Source organism: Tachypleus tridentatus, chromosome 3, assembly GCF_004210375.1.
Source record: "Tachypleus tridentatus isolate NWPU-2018 chromosome 3, ASM421037v1, whole genome shotgun sequence".
NCBI lineage: Eukaryota > Metazoa > Arthropoda > Merostomata > Xiphosura > Limulidae > Tachypleus > Tachypleus tridentatus.
The window spans coordinates 7,081,374-7,104,855 of NC_134827.1; the positions used below are offsets into that span (position 1 = coordinate 7,081,374).

Genomic DNA, 23,482 nt, shown 5'->3' on the forward strand with positions numbered 1-23,482 from the left:
AGCCAATAGAAGAAAATCCTTTCACTTTCAACCTGATACAGCTTAATGCAAAACATTTTCAGAATAAAAGAACATTGAAAGAAACTGTGGGTTAGTTTCCTAGCATTCTAAATGTTGCATTATAATCCTTTGTTTTCGATTATTTAAGTTTCAGATAACCAATATGTTAACAAGTCATAAATTGCTGATAAGACCATTTTATTTATTTTATATCATATGAACAGTTTAGAATTACTTCCATTCAATAATTTTTACTCATTTTATCGAGCTATTTTTAAAACAGAGCTTTGTTAGTAATTGCTCAGAACGCATGCTGTGGCATAATAGAAGGGTGCATGAATGGTTTTGTTTCTAAAGCCAATGAAAGAGAAGAAAAGAACAAGACAAAAATCATCATAATTTAAGGGATAACAGTTCCTTAACATATGGGATCAATAGAGAAAGTAGAAAATATCAATAAATTAGTTGAAATTTCTTTCAAAAGAATTAATGAAATAGGGATATAATTATATTTTTCACTTAAGTTTAGAAATTAGATATGCAAATGTGCACCTCACATATTAAAATGTACACACAGTCATGCAAGGGTTAAATTTGTAAATTGCCAGTAGAGGGTAGCATTAACAATACCAGATGTTCTAAACTTATAGTGTATACTTGTTAATTAGATACAACATTTAAGCATTAAACACACCTCATATGCATGACAACATAATTAAAGGTTATTAGGGTAACATACTGAAGATTTTGCAATTATTATGTAATAATACACTACTTAATTACACATATAATGAGCCAGTTTTAGATAGTGTACATAAAAGCAACAAAAAACAAATTTTGTAGATGTTACTCTCAATAAAATAAAAAAATTGAAAATAATTTTCTTAATACAATTTTCTTACACAATACTGATAACAGTGGTAAAATGCAACCTACTTGTAAAGCTAATGCTTCCCCAGCTCTGTGAATTTCCATTCTAGCTTTGCTCATGGAACCAAAATCCATCCATACTGAGTGTCATCTTGATCTAACATCACATTAGCTGGTTTCAAATCCCTGAGAAATAAAGATTGAAAACACAAAATTTTATAAAGATAACAAAAAGTCGTGATCCAACAATTAGCTACTAAGATACAATAACACGAAAAAAAATTTAAATTAATTTAGTATATAACAAGTTAATTATTTGTTTAATTTCATTTTTCTCTAAACCAACAGTAGAAATATGAAAAGTTTGTTTCAGCATGCAAAATAAAAAAAAGCTGTTCTAAAAACAAATTAAAATACTATATATTTCTATTAACAGTGCAAGTAAAAAACTAATATATAAATAGCAACTAAAAAAAAACAAAGTGAATAAATCTGAACATATATCAAAGTATTAATATTTTGTTAGATAAGATTTTTCTTTTGATTTCAATGAAACTTTTCTTGATACTTCTACTCAAGTTATGTTCTTCATGTCTTTGTTCAAAAATGTTGACTAATCACAAAGATTTTATTCTGCATAACATTGTTGTTTTAAAGCAAGAATTTAAAAAAAAGATAAATGCAATACATGCAAGATTTTAAGCTACCAATACTTAGGTATTATGCAAGAGAGACAGGATTTAACTTAAAATTAGTCAGGATGTACTATGTTAATTTTAAGAGGTGACTAATAAGCAAGGCATATGAGGGCTACCAAAGACCACAGCAAAAAAGATAATGTCTTTTCTACTGGTGAGAGGAGTGTGTGTGTTTTCTTATAGCAAAACCACATTTGGCTATCTGCTGAGCCCACCAAGGGGAATCAAACTCCTGATTTTAGCCTTGTAAATCCATAGACATATCACTGTACTAGCTGGGGCCAGCCAAAGGACAGAGATCATAAGTAGAAGTTTCTTGCATGCAAACCTGAATTATGTGATTATTACTGCATTTTGTGTTTAAAAAAGCTTTCAAAATTTTACTACAAATGAAATTTTGCTGAGTGTAAGTTTAACTTCTAGTAACTTTTGTATCTTTAACTTTTAATTTTTGATTTAGTTTAACTTACAAGAGAGTTCACAAACATTCTACTTCCATTTTCTTTCTCAGTTCAACATACACACATGCCCTTCTTTTATTTTGTTTTATCTTGTGTTAGTAGCTGTTTGTGCAATGTAAGTAAAGATTATTTTGCTCTCCTTTTGTGTTTTGATCCAACTCTTTCCTCTTGATGAGCTCAGTTAAAATCCAGAATATAAACAGACAATCCACAACTTAATATTCTTCAATGTTCCAGTTAACAAGCCTCAAGTGACTACTTTGAGGAAAATATGCAAACCATAAACACAACACGATACTAAATATAACACCAATAATATCAAGATTTACTGTACTGTTAAAATAGTAATGTGATTTCACTTATAGGATAAATTCAATACAAAGAACTTATATTTCATATGTATATCCTGAAAATGTCTGTTATTGGTTGGTTGATTTACTGTTTTATGGCACAAAGCAGCTAGGCTATCTGTGCAAAACATCCAGTAAAAAGGTAAAATTAAAGTAAATGTAGTAAAATTCAAAGGAAATTAAGATAAAACAAAACAGTTTAAAAAAATATATAAATTGCATAAAACCAATGTTGTCATCTAGTCTACAATGTTAAGAGAAAACTACAGTAAGAGAAGTCATAAAGGACTTTCTGCAGCATAGTGGTAATTAGCATAACCTGCCAGGAAGACTAACAGGTAAATACAAAACCACTGTCAGTTATCTGAAGTTGACCTTTCCAGTCTTGGTTCCGAAGTTACTTGACATTATGGATTTTTCAAGTAAAAGTAAAAGTTTTAAAGACTTGTAGCAAAATTTAATAATAACTCACAAGGATGACTAACAGACAGTTCAAACAGCAGCGTTAGTTACCTAAAGTTCGATTTTTCAGTCCTGTTGTTGAGTTATTTAATGTTACGGCCATTTACCAATTTCAAATCGAACTAGAGAGACTGTGATTCTTAAAAGGAAACCACATTAAAAGAGGTTTAATGTATAAATTAAAAAATTTAAATGGCATTAAAAGATTAATGGCCTTTAAAAAAACTAAAAACTTTACCAAGGTGGACAGTGTCACCATCACCAACAAAACTGTCTAACGTTATGGACAAACTTTGGGACAGAACATGTTTAAATAGTGTCATCATTGAGAGTCATAACGATGGCATGAAAGTAAAATGTGGCTATTGTGATCTGAGTGTTACACAGATTACACACTGGTGCATCAGTTCCATATAAAAGAAAACAATGAGTTAAAAAACTGTGACCAATGCGTAGTCTAGTTAGAACAACTTCCTCCTTCCGAACCTTATGGAAGCTAGACGGACAAAGTCCAATATAGGGTTTTCTTCGGAAAAGCTTGTTGTCACGTTGCTCACTCCAAATTGACTGCTAGCTGGCACGGAGCCAAGCCTTGAATACAGGACCATAGTCCACGTATGGAATAGGCACAGTGGTGATAGTGCCAGAGCAGATAGATTTAGCTGCCGTGTTTGCAAGCTCATTTCCGCAAATACCAACATGGCCTGGTATCCAGAAAAACTGGATAGAAGGAGATGTTAATGAGAAATGTGCCAGTTAGTTTTGAATATCAGCGAGAACAGGGTGTGAGCCAACGTGAAGCGATTCCAGGGACAGTAGAGAACTGAGTCAGTATAAATAGTGCAGTTGGAGTACTGCTTAGCTTCAATATGATCCAGGGCAAGAGATATGGCTTACAGTTCAGCAGTGAACACAGAAGCTGAAGAGGGGATTCTGCACGCAACCATGAACCACAACAAACCATGACAAAGCCCACACAGTCACCTGATTTCGAACCATCTGTATAAATAAGAATGGAATGATGGTTCAAAAAAATATTCAGTAAATAAAAGACAGTACTTCCAATCAGGAGTATCTGCCTTTCTCAGATGACTTAAAGAAAGGTCACATTTGGGGACTGTAATAAGCCATGGTGGGATGGGCTGACCAGTGGATTCAGCAATGTTATCCACAGACAGACCCAATTCATCCAATTGCGCCTGGATGCAAAGGCCAAAAGGAGCAATGGCAGATCGTCTGTTCTGACAAAGTATGGCCCACTGAGGAAAAAAATATCCCCAGGTGGGATGCTTTGGTAAGGAATGAAGTTATGAAGAATATAGTAAAGACAGTTGCAAACAGCAAAGGTTCATGAGATTCTATGTATAAACTTTGAACTGGGAAGGTACGGAAAGCCCCAGTGCAAAGTCGAAGTCCTTGATGATAAAAGGGGTCCAGCATCTTTAAGGCTGAGGGTCTGGCAGAGCTATAGACCACTGATCCATAGTCAAGATTTGATCGAATAAGAGCATGATATATCTTTATCACAGAACATTGAACTGCTCCCCAACTGGTAGTAGAGAGGACACGGAGGATGTTCAGTGCTCTTGTGCATTTGACCCGTAGCTGCTTAAAGTGGTATAAAGGTCAGTTTACGGTCAAAGATAAGCCCCAAGAACTTGGTCTTAGGAACCACTGGCAGCGAAACTTCACTGATACAGAGTTCAGAATCAGGGTGAATACCTCATTGGTGGCAAACGTACATACAAACAGTTTTAGAGAGAGAAAAATTAGAGCTGTTTGCTGTAGCCCACTTCAGTACATGATTGAGTGCAGTTTGTTATTGCCGTACAATATATCTCATGTTAGACAACTGACACGACATGTAAAAGTCATCGACATACAGCCCATTCACAACAGTGAGAGAGAGTTGTTCAGTGATGCCATTTATCTTTATACTGAAAAGTGTGACACTCAAAACACAGCCCTGAGGGACCCCAAGTTCTTGTAGAAAAGAATGGGAAAGTTTCGAACCCACACGAACTTGCAATCTCCTGTCCATTAAAATTTTTTTAATAAACATGGGTAAATGGCCACATAACCCATATATATGGAGGTCTCGCAAAACGCCATACCTCCATGTTGTGTCGTAAGCCTTCTCAATGTCAAAGAATATTGATACAAGATGTTGGCGTTTGAGAAAGTCTTCTCTGATAGATGTTTCAAGACGAATTAGGTGGTCTGTGGTGGAGTGTTGTTGTCGGAACCCACACTGGATGGGTGAGAGGAGGTTGTTTGATTTGAGAAACCAAACAAGACGAGCATTAACCATCCTCTCTAAGGTCTTACCGAGACAGCTCTTCAAAGCAATTAGACAGTAGTTTGAAGGAATCTTGGGATCTTTCCCAGGCTTAGAGAAAGGTGCCTGGTGCCAGGCATTAGGAAAAACATTCTCCTGCCAGATCTGGTTACAAACAATTAGAAGAATATCAAGAGAAGCAGGAGAGAGATAGTGCAGCATGTCATGGTGTACATCATCAGGTCCAATAGCTGTACTGCCAGACCAATGGAGGGACATTTTCAGTTCCACCAGTGTAAAGGGACAATTATAGTCAAAGAGACAGTCAGTTAGAAAAGAAAGAGGTGAACGCTCTACCAGAGTCTTGATGGCCAAGAAGGTGGAGGAACAAGTAGAAGTGCTAGATACCCGGCAAAAGCTTTAACCTAGAGTATCGGAGATGCTCCGGACATGAGCTACCTCTTGGCCATCAGAGAGTAAGACAGAATTGTAGTGCCCACTGACCTTTCGAATCCTGTCCCATATGACCTTGGAACTGGTCGTAAAAGATATGCTAGTTGTGAACTTAATCCAAGATTCCTTCTGGCTTTGATGTCTTACCCACCTAGCATGTGCATGGGCCCGTTGGAAAGCGATGCAGTTCGAAAGTGTGGGATATCTACAGAAAGTATCCAAGGCCCGTTTTTGAGTCTACGATGCCAAGTGGCAAGTAGGATTCCACCACAAACGAGGATATCGTGGAAAACGTGTCGAGGTTTTAAGAATACACTAAGCAGCTGCTTGTATAATACAGTCAGTTAATGCTGCCACACAGTTGTTTATTGATGGATGATTCACGATGGCAGGCTCAAGTTCTGCGAGAGCAGTGAAAGTGGACCTGTTTATCTGATCCAGCTTCCATCGAGTGGGGTGGCATTGACCACGGCCAGTCTCTGTCAAAAGTATAGGAAAATGACCACTGCCTAGTGGATTATTGTCAACCCTCCATGAAAAATGGGAGAATAATGAAGGGGAGCAAACTGAGAGATCAATAACAGTAAAGGACTGACTGGGTGCATGAAAATAAGTGGAAGAACCAGCATTGAAAAGAGAAAGGTTGTGTTCAGAGAGCATACATTCTACAGATTGACCCCTCCTTTCAATATCAGCACTTCTCCAGAGTGGATGATGTCCACTGAAGTCCCTCAGGATTAGAAAGGGAGATGGCAACTGTTTAACGAGAGCATCAAGGTCTGATTGATCTTATGTCTCTCCAGAGGACAGGTAGAGAGAACAAACAGTGATGGTGTGACCCAAGGAAACACGGATGGCTACGGCCTCCAAGGGTGTGTTGAGTGACAAAGACAGGGTGGGCACATGTTGATCAACCAATAGTGCCACCCCTCCATGTACTCGTCCATCACACAGCCTGTCATTTCTGTACAGAGAAAACTGTCGAATGGAGACTGTATCAGCAGGTTTGAGAAATGTTTCTTGTAGGGAAAGACAAACAGAATGGTAGGAAGCAATCAGTGTTTTGATATCATCCAGATTAGAGCGTAAACCTCGACAGTTCCATTGTATCAAGGTAGCCATTTTTAAGAATGGGTAGGTGAAGTGGCTGGAGAACCCTCCTGTTTATGACCACGTCTTTTTTCCTTACTGTCTTTATTTGGAGGAGGTCTATCAACCTCCATGGATCCTGCTCTGGGTCGGGTGGGCAGGTTTTTATTATTGGAAGGGGAATCCAGTGACTGAGGATGCAAACGAATAATTGTTTTGTCTCTTGTGATGGGAGAAAAAGATGTATCAGAAGAAATGCCTGTATTTGAAACTGAAGGACGTGGATCTTGAGGTTTGTTGGAAGGTATGGGAGGAACAGAGATGGGTGTGGAAGTCGATTCATCAACCTTTTTAACCACGGAGGTCAAAAGGCTTTTCATTTGTTTTGAAAACGATTCTCTTGGAGGCAAAGAGAGATCTGTCTGCACTCCCACTGTAGTTGTGGAAGGAAGTGCAGCAGCATATGTCCGAGATGGAGTTGTGGACAGCAATTTCCGAGCCTCAGGATAACTAATGTTATGTGTCGTTTTCAAACGCTGCACCTCTTTTTCCTCCAACCATTTTGGGCAATAATGAACGTAAGAGGGGTGAGAACCATTGCAGTTTACGCAATGTGGGTTCCTGTCACAGTCATAGACATCGTGGTCCTTGCCTCCACAACGAGCACATTTCAGGGAACCACGAGAAGATGTCTTTGAGTGGCCGAATCTCTGACATTGGAAACATCGAAGAGGGTTTGGTATGTATGGCCGAACCCTGCAAATGAGATAACCTGCCTTAATGGTGGCAGGTGCACGTGGTGAAGTAAATGTTAAAACGAGCATATTTGTTGGCAGTGTAACTCCATCTTTGCGAGTGGAGATGCGCCTCACTGCAGAAACTCCTTGAGTGGAGAGACCAGCGAGAATCTCTGACTTGGAACGTTCTTCAAATCCTTTCAACAATAACTCCTCGTGACGAATTCAAGGTAGCACGAGGGGTAACCTCAATTGCCTTTGAATTCAAGAGGAGTTCACTGTGTTGGGATGTGGATGTTTCAACCAATACGTCTCCAGATCAAAGCTTCTTTACTGACTTTGGAGAGCCAGCAAGTCCCTCTAGTCCCTTCTGAATAAAAAAGGGGGACATTTGGCTTAAAAGTTTTTCTGAAAGAGAATGTAATATAAGAAAAAGATGTATATATGTTACAGATGTTGAAGATTGCTGCTCAGAGTCTTCAAGACGTGGTCATTTACCTGTTGACTGTTTTTTCACTATCTTATTTAAATTTTTCATAGGAGAATCCATAGGAAAAAAGGAAAATTTCAGTACCAACTAACCCAACCCACCATGGAGCCCTACGAGCGGATGCACTACAATGTCATGCAAGGACATTGCAGCAATGCCAGGGTTTCGTGAGCACTATACCCAAACACCAGCATCAGATACAATGTCCACAACACCCGTTGAGAACTTCCAACAATGGTACCTGGTTGACTCTAGCCCAAGTGGACCAACCGATTGACCCAAGGAGGGGGGCCTAAAGGCTGCCCGTCTACAGGAATTCAAGGCCAAAGTGGTGTGTTAGGGTTGGACCCCTCAACCACCAGGATCCTCTCCTCCTCTTCACGGGTTGCCACACACAGCAAACATGTGGGTGGATGTTTATTTCCCAGAGGAGGTAACCAAAAGAACAGAACCTTTCTGGGTGGTCCCTCACCATGTAAAGAAATCCACACTGAGGGAATTTTTATTCTGAAAAGTGTGACACTTAAAACACAGTCCTGAGGGCCTCCAAGTTGCTGTATAAAAGAATGGGAAAGTGTCAAACCCACAAGAACTTGGAATATCTTGTCTATTAAAAAATGTTTAATAAAAATGGGCAAATGGTCACATAACCCATATATATGGAGGTCTCGCAAAACGCCATACCTCCATGTTGTGTCGTAAGCCTTCTCAATGTCAAAGAATATTGATACAAGATGTTGGCGTTTGAGAAAGTCTTCTCTGATAGATGTTTCAAGACGAATTAGGTGGTCTGTGGTGGAGTGCTGTCGTCGGAACCCACACTGAATGGGCGAGAGGAGGTTGTTTGATTCGAGAAACCAAACAAGACGAGCATTAACCATCATCTCTAAGGTCTTACAGAGACAGTTCATCAAAGCAATTGGACAGTAGTTTGAAGGAATCTTGGGATCATTCCCAGGCTTGGTGAAAGGTAGGACAATAGCCTAGCACCAGGTAATAGGAAAAACATTCTCCTACCAGATGCAGTTAAAAACAATTAGAAGGATAGCAAGGAAAGCAGGAGCTAGATGGCGCAGCATGTCAGTGTACATCTTCTGGTCCAACCGATACACTGCCAGACCGATGAAGGGCCAGTTTGAGTTCCACCAGTGTAAAGGGATGATCAGCTCGAAACAAAGAGATGATCCCTCTGCCCAAGTCTTGATGGCTAAGAAGGTGGAGGCAGAAGCAGAAGTGATAAATACCCAGAAAAAGCTTTCACCTTGAGTATTGGCGATGCTCCTACCAGAGCATTCTCCTACCCATATCAGCACTTCCCCAGGGAAGATTATGTTCCCCAGAATTAAAAAGGGAGACAGCAACTGTTCAATGAAATGGGTATAACGGATGGGTTTCACTATACATTTAGTAGGTCTAAGTGTAACTAGAAAACAATAATACTAAATGAACCCAGATTTGAAAAATCTATCTGCATTAGCTGTTATAATATATAGCCATTGTATAAGAGAAAGAGTAATTTAGATTTCCTGATTTTAACTTTACTTTACATGGTTGATTTTGTTACAATTAGTGTTAGAATGGAGAAAATAACATAAGATAAAGTTTTACTGACAAAAGATTTTGATACTCCTTTAAGAGGTTCTATGGGTTATGAAAATAAAATTTTATTTTAAAAATAGTTTTTATTCTAACATGCAATTGTTGGGAATTTTTCTACACTCTAGTTACACTTTTAAGGTATCCAATGTGATATTTTATGTTTAATTTTTCTACAAAAATTTTGTACAAAAACAAACAAGAAAAACAGTCAGTTGTGCTTTGAACAAGGAACTTTTCTAAATTACAAATATAGAGGAAATAACCAACTGTACAACAATCTCATGTGGTATGTACCTGTTGCAACAATTTGGTTATGACTCCTATTACAAACTAACATTGACCAACTATCATATTCAAAAGTCATTAATAATTAATTTCAAGATAAAACAGTAAATTACTTTAGGAACAGAATATTACAGAATTTACAACTTACCATATTGAACAATGCTATTATTTTCTAAAATGCACCTTGAACTAACATCTTTTCAATGTCCTTCAATATAATGTTTTTTGTATATAAAAAAAATATAAAATATGATTTACCTATGTGCAAGTGCTATGGGTTGTGCTGAATGAATAGCCCTTACTCCTTCGCACATCTGCCTGAACAATCTAAGCACTCTTAACTCTGGAATGTAATTTTTTGGATTTAGCTCTCATCATAAGCTCATCTTGAAGGGTTCCTCTCTTCCATCAATGAGAAAGATAATAAAAAAATACAGTAAATACCAGTACTAATATTTTAAAATTATATTGCTGAGCTACATGGTGTAATGGGAATAATTACAGAAACATTAACAACAGATACAGAAGTTACAAATAATAAACATTGGCAACAAGTTATTAATGGTACAAAATCTTTATACAGAAAATACAAAAGAAAATAAGTGTCTAATGACTAGCATCTTTAACTTTGGCTCCATGATTTACACAGAGCATAAAAATTTGTTTTTATATTAACATACTTTTTATCAATATATGGTTACAGAATATCGCTCTGAATGTAGTGTACTACATTAAAATTTAGACAAGTGACTCATATGGCATCAATGATTTTTATATCGCAATTCATGCAGACTAAGTCATGGTTGTGAGTACACTTTACAACCAAGATGTTGTTTCACTGCATTTGTTGTATTCTTGGGATAATTGTCATGCTGGAAAATCAATCTATGCCAAATGTAATATTTACAGCAAGATCACTGGAAAGAACTGTACTTATTTTGTAAAAGAACACTCCTGAAGATTTTAAACATCAATTCTGAAGAGCTTTAGCATTTCTACCTCAACCACTTTTATTATAAACAATGTCTGTTTCCTGAATCCTCTTAAGCCCAGTATACAACTTTTACTGAAACATTAAGTCTTGATACAAGTTATTTTGCATGAAGTAAACTTAACCAGGCAAAACCTTTATTTTTACATGTTTATGCAGTACTTCACTCCTTGAAACCATGATTAAAAATACACTACTACTTTTGGGCATAGTACGACTACCTGTTCTTTTATGGTCATTACTCTGGTACAGCACTTTCTGGTTGAATGATAATCAATCAATGCAAATTATTAACACGAGTTTACTCTGGTGCAACTCATTTTAACACAATAAAATGGTAGCATTTCCATAACATTTGTCTTTTATATTCTTTTTCTTCACTATTTCTAAAATTATTCCAATTCTGCAAGTACATACTTTTTTTTTGTTTTGTCTGTGTGTGTACAAATGCATTTATAAATATACGAGCATAAAAACTTATAAAGTAAAAAGGATGCTAATATTGATGACATTAATTTATAGATTCAGACCTTCACTAAAGTATGCAAATGATTACAGATTTCAAACACAGTATAAACAAAAAAAAACAAGGTACACAAATTCAAGTGTACAATATAATTGCTTTTATTGAATTTTACAAGTAATCTTTTTCTATTGTGTTAAGAATACAATTTTGATTTCCCAAAGGCAAAGTTTCTTTTATAATTAAGTTAATGCTAAGATTTTACTCTGTGACATTTATAAAATAATTTCATAAGTTATAAATTATGATTGTATATCTCTCATATCAAGACACCATTCGGTATTTTGAATACCTATTTGGCTCTACTTTATGCAGGTGTACACCTTGAGCTGCATAAAAAGGCATGATAGTCAGAGTAGACTTAGTATACTGATATGGTTCAATGTCATGTTACTTAGTGCCTCTACCATTTGAGGGTAAGTAAGATGAAACTTACCTCTTGAAGTTAGTGTTTCTGTCCCCAATATTTAAGACTGATTAAGACTGATAGACTGTGTATCCCCACTGCAATGTGGGTCCTACTACTGTAATCACTTCCTAAACCTAGGACACATTTTATAATCCAACATTGTAGCTTCTATGCTAGGATATTTTTTTAAAAAATGCAGCATGTTTTGGCTTAAAAATTATGGTTATAATATAAATAATCAGAGGTTGGGATTTGCTGTTTCTAATGCAATCCTTCCTCATTATTTTGTTTACTTATTGAAATGTATTTATTTAATTTTACTAATACTTATTTTTAGTTAAAAATAAGGTCATTTAAGAACTTGGCACTACTTTATGCAGATGTACACCTTGAGTTGCATATAAAAGCACAACAGTTACAGTAAACTTAGTATACTGATATGGTTCAATATCATTTTAATTAGTGCCTCTACCATCCTGGTGACAGAAACACTAACTTCAAGAGGTAAGTTTCATTTTACTTACCCCCAAATGATAGTACCTTATTTCCTTGTTTTTATCATTTTATGTTTATCTTTTTCTTATTTAAACTTGGGAGAGTAGTCACCTTCCCACAACTGTCTGCAGGCAGTGAAAGGTGATACAGATGTGGGACATAGTGGGCTTCATCACTCACACTTCACTCTTGTACTTTCTAATCTAATTGTGTCTATTTCTTATGTGAGACTAGCAAACTGGAGGTTAAGACTGATAGACGGTGTATCCCCACCACAATGTGGGTCCTACTTCCTCAATCACCTCCAAAACCTAGGATACATTTTATAATCCCACATTGTAGTTTTAGTTTAGGATAATTTTAAAAAATGCAGCATAATTTTAATAACCATAACTTTTAAGCCAAAACAAAACATTAAAATTAAACAAAATATGCTGCATTTTTTAAAAATTATCCTAAGGTAAAAGCTACAATGTGGGATTATAAAATGCAGCATAAAATTATGGTTATAATTTAAATGATCAGAGGTTGGGATTTGCTGTTTCTAATGCAGTCCTTCCTCATGATTTTTTTACTTAAACTTCATTTAAATATATTTATTTTGTTTGTGTTTTATCTTATAGCAAAGCCACATAGGGCTATCTGCTGAGCCCACCGAGGGGAATTGAACCCCTGATTTTAGCGTTGTAAATCTGGAGACATACTGCTATACTAGCGGGGGGCTATTATATATTTATTTAATTTCATTAAAATAAACATATATATACATATCATACACGTGTTTCTTTGTAGAACTAAAACAGTTTCTGGGAACTAAAATGTGGAAATTGTACAAAGATTCGTATTTGTGATCCACTGTTATAGTTTTGGTTCCATAACTTATTGCATAAATAAAGCTAAACTAAATTGTCCAGTGATACATCAAGAAAATGTACATCTTCATTGGAATCTTGAAGAAATGAATGAATTAATGTGTAACATGTTACATAAATGAACAGTGGGTACCTCTAAGATCCAAACAGAAATTTACTCATGTCTGCATTATAGAAAAATTGATGAATGAATTAAATAACATAATTTAAACTGTATTATAAATCTTCCAGTGAATAAACTGTATGATTATATTTAAATAGTAGTATAAAAGATACTGATATTAGCTGAAAATATAATTCAAAGTTTTCAGTGATACATTTTTTTTCTGTAGATAACAAGTACTGTAAGAGGTTTGTCCAGTGAAAATACAAAATTATTATTAATGAAAAGTTAATTTCTAATCAGATCTATTCCATCTCAAGCAGTTATCATAAAACTATATTTTCATCCATCACTAACCGTACAATCCAAAACTGTTTGTTTAAAAATCCAGTTGAAAAATATACCCCTTTAATATATATATGATTATGCAACTCAGATTACAATAAATGACAAACTCCATTTTCAAATAACCCTTTTACCAATGGTTTGAATATAGATTGAATTAACTTGTAAACAATCACAAAGCATTAATGGAAGAAAGTCTCAATGTTATCCTTATCTGTAGTAATGTCATATGTCAGTATATAGTAATTTATACAAAAAAAGTTGCTAACACATTGGAAATGAGTGTGAATTACAAATAAAGCCTGCTCAACTGTCTGTTTATCTCAGGTGAGTGGTAGATGATGTACATGTGGTTCAGACAATATTCAAGTTATACATTGTGTGAGCAATACTTACATTATATTAACACCAGAATAAGCAAGTGCAAGGATGAATAATTGCTGAACTGCATCATAAAGAGAACAAAGGACCTACCTGGCTGTTCACAACCATTGGAAATTATATTTGCTTTTTTTTGTGTGTGTTTTCAATTAAGATGTATATTCACTCAATCTTATATAAGTGGAATGACACTGACTCAAAAGGGTATTCTCCACATCAACCTCCCCAGCAGTTTGGTAATGGAAATAAGGGTTCTCCCACTGCACTAGAAGAACATGAGCAGGAAAAAATTATGTAGGAGGAAATAGGAAAATTTTTTCATATGTGTAAGGTTTATATTTATAGGTTACTATGAATAGAGACAACAGGGTTAACCAGGTATGATATAAGGGCAGGGAACTACACCTGATGCTGTTTCATTTGGAAGAAGCAGTAGAGCATCATAGGTAAAACATAATTTCTGAAGCAATCTTACATAAAACTTCATCTCAACTTCAAGAATTGAGAAAAGAGACATATCTCTACTAGTTGCATGCAAGTTTTGGGTGAGAGAGAAGTATTCTCTATAATGCTTCAAAATTAGTGGTGGGTTCTTGTTTCTCTACAATATTATATACATATATAGTATTCTTATATTGAGGTGTTTTTTCTGCATGTGTGTCTAAGCTGCAAGAAAAAAAATCAACAACTAATCTCTTTAAAACTCCTGGAAAGATTGATGAATAGTGATTGGAAGTAAATGAAACCTACATGTAAAAACAAAAAACACAATGTAGCAAAAGAAATATGACAAAGGTTTGGGGGCATACATATTCCAATCTGCAATACACTATCCAGAATGTGTTAGCAGCCACAGAGAGACAAGGAAATCTGCAAGATGAACTAGATTCCTTTTATCTTTTTTCAGATACAGATGTAAAATGTAAAATGAATTAAGGCATGTGAAGGAGAGGAAACAAACATAAGAAAGATGAATGAGTGAGATAACAATGGGAAACCCAAACAGGACAAAGAAGACAAAAAAAAAAGATGGTACAAAAAATTGATGACAAAAGGTTTAAATAAAGAACCTGTAAAAGCCTTGAGATTTAAACAGAGGTTCTAATTAAGAAGAGACTGGATAAGAAGGAAAACCCAATAAAAAGGTTCAGAAGAGTTCCATAAGAATCAGAAAAGGAGAAAAGCTAGAGAAAAGATGGAAGGTCATCAACTAAACCATTCTGTAATTGACAATTATGGAAAACATTGTACCACCCTCAAAAGCCTGATTAAAAAACAAAACAAAAAGACATGAAGAAGAGTTGGACAAACTGAAAGGAGTGGTAAGTGGACCTATATCAATAAATAATTCATTTGTGGTGATAACTTCAAGAGAGGATCACTGAAAAGAGTGAGCATAAAATACTGGAATACTCTAAGAAAAACCTCCCCATCGTACAAGGGACCAGACAAAAGTCAAATATGAAGATGAAGACATGGAATATTATAAAGAAAAATAGACATCTGAGGTTAATATAAAAAAAAACCTCCAAGATAGAAGCAGCTGAGGATCCAGAATCAACAAGGAGTAGAAACTACAATCAAGGATGCCACAGAGGGGCAAGAAACAAATCTGGCAAGAATGCTGTGAATTAAAATTGGCCCCCATAGAAAATGTAAAATAAAAAGATAGGCATAAAGAGAGAGGACCAATCCAGACTCAGAAGGAATACTACTAGGAACAATGAATCTGAGACTGGGAAAAAAAAAAGTAGAAGCTTCATATAAAGAGGAGTAACAAATGCATCAGCATAAGGCATCCCAAAGTAGAAAGAAGATAACAGAAACAGCAAGAAATAGAAGAATAATTCCATTGGAATGATTAGGTCTTGAAAAGATAACCAATCCACAACTTAATGTAAAGTTCCTAGAGGATCAACAACCAACCGCTATTGTCACAAACCCAAATGTGGAGTTTGAGATTGAAAATCAAAGGTCTTAAGAGCAAGTAACTTCCTGTCAATTGATGTAAGAAATAACAGTACAAGTATTAACACTTTTATTTTAGGAATATTCTTCTGCATGTGTAAAGTGTTTACTGAGTTATATTCAATTTTCATAGCCTTCAATCTTATCTTATTACACAGCCATAGAGAACTTGCATGGTCAAAATATTTGATAGACAGTTCAATGTATAGTAAATACATAAAAATTTAAGTATAACCAAATGTATAATTATAAAAGTCTAAAGCTCTTCACAACAAAAAATGTAGTTTCGTGTTATAATTTAATTATTCTCTAAAGAAAAAAAAAGGGTAATTTATATTTATTTTGATTTTTCTTTTGGTGGTTATGAGGTTGGTCAACTACTCCAACCTTGTATGAAGTCAAGGCAGAGAAAATAACAGATAATATAGATTTACCAAAAAAAATTTTGAAATTTATTTAGAAGGCTTCAGATGTTAGACAAATGAAATTTGATACTTTTAAGATGATGAAAAGTCATGAAAGTTACTTTGCACTCAAAGCTCTCAACACTTTGCCTGAAATTATTCATGGAGAAATTTCTTGTGAAAACAGTTCATTAAATATTCAAATTTTGTCCACAAATGAATCTTAAAGATTACTGAAAACTTCTACAATTTTGTGAAAGTACACAAAGGTATGTTATAGTATAGAAGCTGTAAAAAACCAATTCAGCTTGACCAGTAGTGAGAGAGTTAAAATAGATCAAAATAGGATGTGCAGAAAGCTATGATGAAAGCCAATGGCAGGCTTATTTAATTGCCCACAACTCCTATGAGAAAGAATCTAGATCACAGGAGATTCCAGAAATATAGATTCAATAAGATTCACAAAACTAAATTGATGGAAGTATTAATATTACAATGATTGTTACATTAACCCTTTATCAGTAGGTCTGGTATATTTGTAATACTTAAGCTTTGGTTATTTCTGTATTAATAAAATCAAGAGTAATGAGATGTCTATGCTAAAATTTGAACATTGACCTATTCCTTTCACAAGTGTCCCTTTTAAATGCTTTTCTGCTAAAGTGACTGTGCTACATTCAAAATTAAACACCTTTATTATCAGTGTATGTGAATAAAAGTAATCTCAATGTATGTTCTAACTCAAAGTTTTATTTCATCTGAGTTTTAAGTCCTTTATTTAAAAATAAATCATTACAAATTACTTAAAAATTCGGATATATCATCACGTGATCAACAAGCTAAGAAAATTCTCTACTTTGGCTCTTTGTATCTTCAATAATATTGTTATTGTTGTTTGTTATTATACACAAAATTACACAAATGGCTATTTGTGCTCTGCTCACCATGGGTATCAAAATACAGTTTCTAGCAATACAAGTCCACAGACATACCACTGTGCCAATGGGGGGACATCTTCAACAGGTAGTTGAGTAAAGGTATGTCTGGACAATAAGATATTTATTTCAAAGTTCTCTGAATGAATACAATTAAAACAAGTTGGTTGGTTGATTTGGTAATTTATGGCACAAGGCAGCTAGACTATCTGCATCAAACATCCAGTAAAAATTTAAAATTAAAGTTAATTTAGCAAAATTCATAAAAGGAAATTAAGGTAAAACAAAACAAAGTTTAAGAAAACATAAATAGCATAAAACCAATGATTACATCTAATCTACAACAGTAAGAGAAAACTACAGTAATACAAGATGTAAAGGACTTTCTGTAGCATAACTGTAATTATCATAACTCACAAGGAAGACTAACAGGTAAGTACAATAACCACCATTAGTCACCTGAAGTTGGCCTTTCCAGTCTTGGTTCTGAGTTATTTGACGTTATGGCCATTTTTAAAAAGTAATAAAGTTTTAAAAGACTTGTACCAAAAGTTTAATAATAACTCCCCAGAATGACAAATATGTAGTCCAAACAGCAGCGTCAGTCACCTGAAGTTGGCCTTTCCATTCATGGTTTCATGTTATTTGATGTTACAGCCATTCTCTAATTTCAAATCAAACAAGATGGATTGTGATCCTTAAAAGGGAATCACATTAACAAAGGTTTAATGTATAAATTACAAAACTAAAATCATTTCCAAGGTGGACTATGTCACCATGATCAATAACACTGTCTAACATTATGGATAAACCTTGGGACAGAACATGTTTAAAATGGTGCCATTGTTCAGAGTCATAAAGAAGGCAGAAAGCAAAATGTGGCTTATTGTGACCTGAATGTTACACAGACTACATATTGGTGCATCAGTTCCAGATAAAAGAAAATGATGAGTTAAAAAACTGTGACCAATGCGTAGTCTAGTTACAACTTCCTCTTCCTGATCCTTACGGAAGAAAGATGGCCAAAATCCAATATAGGGTGCTATTTGGAGAAGCTTGTTTTCACATTGCTCACTCCAAGTCCACTGCCAGCTGGCACGGAGCCAAGCCTTGAATACAGGACCATAGTCCATGTAAAAAACAGGCACAGCTGAAATAGTGCCAGAACAGATACATTTGACTGTGGTGCCAGTTAAATACCAACATGGCCGGTACCCAGAAAAACTGGATAGAAGTAGATGTTAAAGAGAAATGGGCCAGTCAGTTTTGAATTATCAGTGAGAACAGGGTCTGAACTTATGTGAAGCAATTCCACGGCCAGTAGAGAACTAAGCAAGTCAGTATAAATACTGCAGTTTAAGTACTGCATATTTGATTGATTGAGTTAGTGTTTTATGGCACAAAGCAGCTAGGCTATTTTGCCAAATGTCCGGTAAAAGGTAAAACAAATTAATTGTAGTAAAATACAGAAAAGGAAGTGAAGGTAAAACAAAACATCATTGAAAAACATAAAAAAGCAAAAAATCAATGTTGACACCTAGTTTACAATGTTAAGAGAAAAGCAGAGTAAAAGAAGTTGTAAAGTACTTTCTCCAGCAAAATGGTAATGATCATAACCCACCAGGAAGACTAACAGGTAAGTACAAGAACCACCGTCAGTCACCTAAAGTTGGTCTTTCCAGTCCTGGTTCCGGGTTATGTGTCACAGCAGCCATTATCAAAATGTAATATAATAGACGTTTTAAAAGACATATAGCAAAATCGTAATAATGAGTAGCCACATGTCCAGGAAAAAGGTAAAAGTAAAGTAAATGTAGTAAAATTGGTAAAAGTAAACGAAGGTAAAAACAAAACAGCAATTAAAAACAGAAAATTGCATAAAACCGATGTTGACATCCAGTCTATAAAATTGTAAAGGACTTCCTGTAGCAAAATGATAATGATCATAACCCGCCAGGAAGACTAACAGGTAAGTACTAGAACCACTGTCAGTCACCTGAAGTTTGTCTTTCTAGTCCTGGTTCCAGGTTATGTGTCATTATGGCCAGTACCAAAGGGTAAAGTAATAAAAGTTTAAAAGACATGCAGCAAAATTGGAATAACAGCTCGCTAGGACGACTAATGGGTAGTTCAAACAGCAGCGTTAGTCACTTGAAGTTGACCCTTCCAGTCCTGGTGTCGGTTATTTAATGTTCTGGCCATTTTCCAACTTCAAATTGAACAAGAGAGATTGAAACTTTAAAAACGTAATCACAATTAAAAAGGTGTAATAAATAAATATCCAACATTTAAATGAGATTAAAAAGATTAATGGCTATTAAAAAACGAAAAACTTTATCAAGGTGGATAGTGTCATCATCACCAATAATACTGTCCAATGTTACAGATAAACCCTGGAAAAAACGTTTAAAATAGTGCCGTCGTTGAGAGTCGTAACGATGGCAAGAAAGTAAAATGTGGCTTACAGTGATTTGACTGTTACACAAACTACACACTGGTGCAACAGTTCCAAACAAAAGAAAACAGTGAGTTAAAAAACTGTGACCAATGCGTAATCTAGTTAGAACAACTTCCTCCTTCCGAACCTTACGGAAGCTAGATGGCCAAAGCCCAATATAGGGTTTAATTTGAAAAAGCTTGTTGGAAAGCAACGTGGTTCCGAAAATGTGGGATATCTACGAAAAGTATCCCAGTCCCGATTTTGAGCCTTCCGTGCTAAGTGGCAAGCAGGATTCCACCACGGATGAGGATATTGTGGAAAATGTGTCGAGGTTTTAGGAATACACTGAGCAGCTGCTTGTATAATAAAGTCAGTTACCACTGCCACACAGTCATCTATTGATGGCTGATTCACGATGGCAGGATCACGTTCTGCGAGAGCAGTGAAAGTGGACCAGTCTGCCAGATCCAGCTTCCACCGGGACATGTGGGTAGGGTGGCATCAACCACGGGCCAGTCTCTGTCAAAAGTATAGGAAAATGATCACTGCCTAGTGGATTATTATCAACTCTCCATGAAAAATGGGAGAATAATGAAGGGGAGCAAACTGAGAGATCAATAGTGGTAAAGGACTGACTAGGTGCATGAAAATAAGTGGAAGAACTAGATACTGCTCTGGGTCAATTGGGCAAGTCTTTCTTATTGGAAGGGGATTCCAGTGATTGAGGACGCGAACGAATGATTGTTTTGCCTCTTGGGGTGGGAGAAAAAGATGCATCAGAAGAAATGCCTGTATTTAAAACTGAAGGATGTGGATCTTGAGGTTTGTTGGAATGTATGGGAGGAACAGAAATGGGTGTGGAAGTCGATTCATCAACCTTTTTAACCATGGAGGTCAAAAGGCTTTTCATTTGTTTTGAAAACGATTCTCTTGAAGGCACAGAGAGATGTGTCTGCACTCCCACCGTAGTTGTGGAACGAAGTGCAGCAGCATATGTCCCAGATGGAGTGGCGGGCAGCAATTTCCAAGCCTCAGGATAACTAATGTTATGAGTTGTTTTCAAATGCTGCACCTCTTTTTTCCTCCAACCATTTTGGGCAAGAACGAAAGTAGGAAGGGTGAGAACCATTGCAGTTGACGCAATGAGGGTCCATGTAACATTCATAGGCATCGTGATCCTTGCTACCACAACGAGCACATGTCAGGGAACCACAATATGATGTCTTTGAGTGGCCAAACCTCTGACATTCGAAACATCGGAGAGGGTTTGGAATGTATGGCCATACCCTGCAAATTAAATAACCTGCCTTAATGGTGGCAGGTGCACTTGGTGATGTAAATGTCAGAACGAGGGTATTTCTCGGCAGTGTAGCTCCATCTTTGCGAGTGGAGATGAGCCTCACTGAGGAAACTCCTTGAGTGGAGAGACCAGCGAAAATCTCTGACTCAGACACATTCTTCAAATCCCTCTCAACAATAACTCCTCATGATGAATTCAAGGTAGCATGAGGGGTAACCTCAATAGGTATATCCCCAATTGCTGTTGAATTCAAGAGGAGTTCACTCTGTTGGGATGTGGTGTTTCAACTAATATGTCTCCAGATCGAAGCTTCTTTACTGACTTTGGAGAGCCAGCAAGACCCTCTAGTCTCTTCTGAATAAAAAATGGGGACATTCGCACTAAAGGTTTTTCTGAAAGAGAATGTAATATAAGAAAATGAGGTACAAGTGTTACAGATGTTGAAGATTGCTGCTCAGTCTTCAAGACATGGTCGTTTACCTATTGACTGTTGTTTCACTATTTTATTTAAATTTTTTGAAGGAGGATCCATAGGAAAAAAGAAGAATTTCAGTACCCACTGACCCCACCCACCATGAAGTCCTACGAGGAGATGCACTACAATGTCATGCAAGGACAATGCAGCAATGCCAGGGTTGTGTGAGCACTATACCCAAACACCAGCATCAGGCACAATGTCCACAACACCTGTTAAGAACTTTCAACACTGGTGCTTGGTTGACCTTAGCCCAAGTAGACCAGCCAATTGACCCAAGGGGGGCCCCCCAAAGGCCGCCCGTCCACAGGAATTCAAAGCCAAAGTGGTGTGTTAGGGTTGGACCCCTCAACCACCAGGATTCTCTCCTCCCCTTCATGGGTTGCCACACACAGCAAACACGTGGGTGGATGTTTAGATCCCAGAGAAGGTAACCAAACAGAAATGAACCTTCCCTGGGAGGTCCCCTCACCATGTACAGGAATCCACACCAAGGGGTACTGCTTAGTTTCTATGTGATCCAAGGCAAGAGAAATGGTAAACAGTTCAGTAGTGAACACAGAAGCTGTAGAGGAGATTCTGCGAGCAACCACTGAACCACAACAAACCATGGCAGAGGACACACCGTTACCTGGTTTCGAACCACCAGTATAAACAGTAATGGAAGGATGGTTTGAAAGATGAAATAACAGGCAGTATTTCCAATCGGGAGTGTTTGCTTTTCTCAGGTGACTAAAAGATAGGTTACATTTGGATGCTGTAAGAAGCCATGGTAGGATGAGCTGACCAGTGGATATTGCAATGTTATCCAAGGACAGACTCAATTCATCCAACTGGACAGAAAGGCCAAAAGGAGTAATGGCAGATCATCTGTTCTGAAAAAAGTATGGCCCACTGAGAAAGGAAAACACAACCACAGGTGGATGCTTTGTTAAGGAACGAAGTTACAAAGCATATAGGAAAGACAGTTGCAAAGAGCAGAGGTGCAAAGAAGATTCATGAGACTCTATGTACTATAAGCTCAAAACTGGGGAAGTGCAGAAAGCTCTAGTGTAGAGCCAAAGTCCTTGATGATGAATGGTGTCCAGCATATTTAAGGCCAAGGTTCTTGCAGAGCCATAGACCAGTGATGCATAGCAGAGTTTCGATCAAATAAGAGCATGATATACCTTTGGCATAGAACATCGATCGCTCCCCAAGTGGTGGAAGAGAGAACATGGAGGATGTTCAGTGCTTTCGTACATTTGACCCATAGCTTCTTGATGTGTGATATAAAGGTCAGCTTAGGCCAAAGATAAGCCCCATGAACTTTGTGTCAGGTACCACAGGCAGTACAACTTCACCGATACAGAGTTCAGGATCAAAATGAATACCGAATTAGCAACAAAAATGCATACAAACAGTTTTAGAGAGAGAGAGAAGTTAAAACCGTTTGCTGTGGTCCACTTAAGTAGCTGCCCCTCAATATACCCAATGTTCGAAGACTGACATGACATGTGAAAGTCATCGACGTAGAGGCTGTTCGCAACAGTGAGAAAGAGTTGTTCAGTGATGGCATTAATTTTCATACAGAGAAGTTTGACATTCAGAACACAGCCCTAGGGGACTACAAGTTCCTGTAGAAAAGAATAGGAAAGTGTCAAACCCATGTAAGTTGGAATCTCCTGTCCATTAAAAAATGTTTAATAAAAATGTGCAAATTGCCACGTAACCCATATATATGGAGGTCTTGCAAAATGCCATAGTCCATGTTGTACCATAAGCCTTCTCAATATCAAAAAATATTGATACAAGATGTTATCGTTTGAGAAAGGCTTCTCTGATTGATGTTTCAAGTTGAATCAGGTGGTTAGTGGTGGAGTGCTGTCGTCGGAACCCACACTGGGTGGTTGTTTGATTCGACGAACCAAACAAGAGGAGCATTAACCATCCTCTCTAAGGTCTTACAGAGACAGCTTGTCAAAGCAATTGGATGGTAGTTTGAAGGAATCGTGGGCTCAGAGAAAAGTGGGACGATAGCCTGGCATCAGGTAACATAAAAAACATTCTCCTGCCAGATCTGGTTAAAA

General features: G+C 36.6%; 1 pseudogene across 1 annotated transcript in view; it reads right to left on the reverse strand.

Moving 5' to 3' along the window:
• LOC143247912 (serine/threonine-protein kinase 16-like) overlaps positions 1-23,482 on the reverse strand; it is a 65,425-nt pseudogene that overhangs the window by 23,264 nt on the left and 18,679 nt on the right. Inside the window, exons 5-6 of the transcript XR_013026742.1 lie at positions 10,031-10,174; positions 937-1,056 (exon numbers count right to left, since the gene is read on the reverse strand). The product of XR_013026742.1 is annotated as a serine/threonine-protein kinase 16-like (transcript). The remainder of the gene's footprint in view (positions 1-936; positions 1,057-10,030; positions 10,175-23,482) is intronic.